The 3195-nt window shown below is 29.5% G+C and overlaps 1 long non-coding RNA gene across 3 annotated transcripts in view; it reads left to right on the plus strand.

Annotated features, from left to right (window-relative positions):
• Nucleotides 1-463: 463 nt before the first annotated feature.
• LOC117124498 overlaps nucleotides 464-3195 on the plus strand; it is a 10710-nt gene continuing 7978 nt past the window's right edge. For all 3 annotated transcript variants that reach the window (XR_004447985.1, XR_004447986.1, XR_004447984.1), the window contains exons 1-2: nucleotides 464-540; nucleotides 2731-2919. This is a non-coding gene — a long non-coding RNA (uncharacterized LOC117124498). The remainder of the gene's footprint in view (nucleotides 541-2730; nucleotides 2920-3195) is intronic.

Genomic DNA, 3195 nt, shown 5'->3' on the forward strand with positions numbered 1-3195 from the left:
TTCTTTATAAAGCTTCCTTTCCTAATTAACTGTAATTATTTAATAATTTAAATATGGAATTATCTGTCAAGAAATATGTATTTTTAAGTTTCTTTATTATTATTAATTGAATTTGTTTATATTATTAAACTCAATTTGTTATTAGGCCTAAACTCATATATTTTTTTTTTCATTTATTTATTAAATAATTATATTTTGGACTGCTTTACTGTATTTCGTTTAGTTGTTTAAACATTTCTTCATTTCTTTAGTAATTGTATTTATAGTAATATTTTAAGAACTATTTATTGATTTCTAAGTTTATTTTAGTAATTCATTTTAATTTTTGAAGTAGTTTATTAACGGATTCATTCTTGCATTATAAATCAACAATTGATTAACTCACTTATTTAATTATTATTTATTCATTGTCAGTTTACTACATGTGTCTAAAAATCTATTTTTGCTGTATATTTCTTAGGTACCCAACTTCAGCTGAGTATTCAAGTATAGTGGAGCAACTACCCACAACAAATATCATCTGATACTCAAATGAGGAAGGTAGGCCTACAGTTTATTATTACTGTATGCATGCATTCTTAACACATTAGCACCTATAATTGTAATGTATTGTAGTCAATTTAACTCCCTAGAGATTTTTCTATGCTATATATGAAAGGAATTAGACTCTACTACAAATAAACTAATGTTTTTTTTATTGTTGAAAATGTTCCATTACAAGTTTTTATTTTGATGCATATTAAATAAGCGTTCCAGTGACACAAAATATTTTGACATTTGACTTTGAAATTGTGACCTTTGACTTTCATAGTTAACATTTCATCAAAAATTTGCAATTTTCTTTGAATTAATAATTATATAAATGATTTTGAATTTGCATACTTTACTAAATTTTATAATTATTTTATTGGGTGACATCAATTATCTGACCTTTGACTTTGATATATTGACCTTCAGCCTATTCAACTGACCTTTATTGGTTTTTACTCAAAAAAAATATTATCAGCATGTCCCTTTTCTAAATTTTGCATAAATAAAACCCTATAATTATGTAATATGATAGGGTGATAATAACTGATGTTTTTATGGCCTAATTCCCAAATTTCTATCAGTTTTATATACCATTTTTGGTCAAAACGCATTTTTTCAAATAGAAACCTCATTGGATGATGAGATATTCTGAAAAGGGATTTCCCAAAGTTTATGTAGACGTTTTTCGCGACACGCTACAGTTCGTATAACAGAAGTTATAGCGGGTTGAATAGCCAGGGCCGTTTAGGGCGGTCTCGGACTAATGCGCAGAGCGGTTTGAGCGTCCAGGTGCTAATGGGTTAAATTAGTTGTACATATTGCACATAGACTTGCACATATTGCACATAGACTCGCACATACAGTATTAGAATGCAGGATCCTCATTACATAAAGTCTCAGACACCTCTCTGACACACTGATAGAGATTGTTTTGAGCATGGAATCTATATTATGCCTAGTTCCAGATATACTGCTTGCATGACTGGTTTACCGAAGGTAGTTAGAATGTGGCAAATAAAATGATCTGTAGATAGTCGTAAGGAGTGTGTTCGGAAATACCTTGGTGTGAGGGTTGGTTAAAAGTAAAGGGGAAAATATTTTGGCGTAAATGGGGTAGAAGTGGGGATTGATTTGAATTTTGAATACAGTAAAGTACTGCATAATTTCATTGAATTTTGAAAATTAAAATTTCTTGTTGAATTTTTTTCTGAAAAAAAAAATTGTTAATCTTATCTTCGAATTTTTCAATGTTTTATTTTTTTACTTTATTTTTTTTGTTTACTCAACATTTTGGATTCTTTGTTTTGACATATCACGGTATTCTTAGAATTTTTTTATAGGAAGATCCAAGGGATTCACATGGGCATGGTGGTTGATTTTTAGCAAAAATCAGACCCAATTGCTTATTTTTGTTTTTATCATTTTTATACATCATTGGTGAATGATGAATAGGCCATCTCATAGCACTGAGGTCTGTTTGATGTTAGTGTATTCATATTGTTTTCTTAGTAGGCTATCCCTACCTACAGTAACTAGTTCAAGTAACCCCTTGGGTCACCAACCCTTTATTCCAATGTCTCTGTTTCAGGTCTTTAACATGTTTATATAATGTATTATCACCTAACTTTAATAGCGCTCTTAAAGACAATCTACCAATCTAAGTTGGCTTCTCTCCAAAGACTACTGTAGCCTTTTCTGTGGTATTTTAGGCCTGCAAAGAATATTCATATTCATAATATGAATTATGAACAGAGGTTTCTTTATTTTTTAGTATGGAACTGTTTCAAAATATAGTGTTGAATAAATAAATAACACAGAATTATTTGGAATTTAGAAATGTAATTTGGGATTGAATCTTATTCGGACATGTATAGACCACATCAAGTTTACTCCCTACCAGTGGTCAATTAGCAAGGTATATCTTTAACTAACACCACGTGCATAATGTTCATTTACAGTTTTCAATTACAAATTGAACACACCACTAAAGAATCCTTGGTTGAATGTTTTTTTTATGTGTATCTTTCATTGTGTTTGCTTATGGTCATGACAGTTACAGGAAGCAACACATTTGATAAATAATGCATATTTTAATGAACTTATATATTCTCTGTCTTTAAAAATCTAGTATATTATAAGTAGTAATATGTAGTAACCGGATTAGTAATGAACTAAATATGATTTGTATTTACTTTGCAGTTCCCCGCTGAATTTCAAATTATAAATGATTTGGAAAATGATGCTGTAGCCCCTATTGAAAGCTGGCATAGACAAGTACTGATCTGCATTAATATCACGGTACAGAAATCAGCGAACCAAAAACGTATAATGCAGCACTGATTTGAATAATTCTTTTAGAATAAGAGAAATTTGATAAGAAGGAAAACGGTGAGTTAGCAAGGAATTAACATTAACCATTAAACATAATATCTAATCATCCACGTTCCATTAAAGCTGTATTGTCCGATAAACTAAATGAAAAATTCTTCAAATATAAATGTTTGATTTAACAAACCCATTTTAATAATAAATGTCATGAACTTGAGACTATTTTAAAAATTGTTTTCTCTGAATTGTGGGCTGGTAATAACCAAACAATTCTAGAAACACTTCCAGTGTCTGTAATTCTTTATGAATTTTTGTGTATAAGAGACAGGTTTTATT

Source organism: Anneissia japonica, unplaced genomic scaffold (assembly GCF_011630105.1).
Source record: "Anneissia japonica isolate Jap-2015-1 unplaced genomic scaffold, ASM1163010v1 scaffold15181_len11172_cov107, whole genome shotgun sequence".
In the NCBI taxonomy this organism is placed as follows: Eukaryota; Metazoa; Echinodermata; class Crinoidea; order Comatulida; family Comatulidae; genus Anneissia; species Anneissia japonica.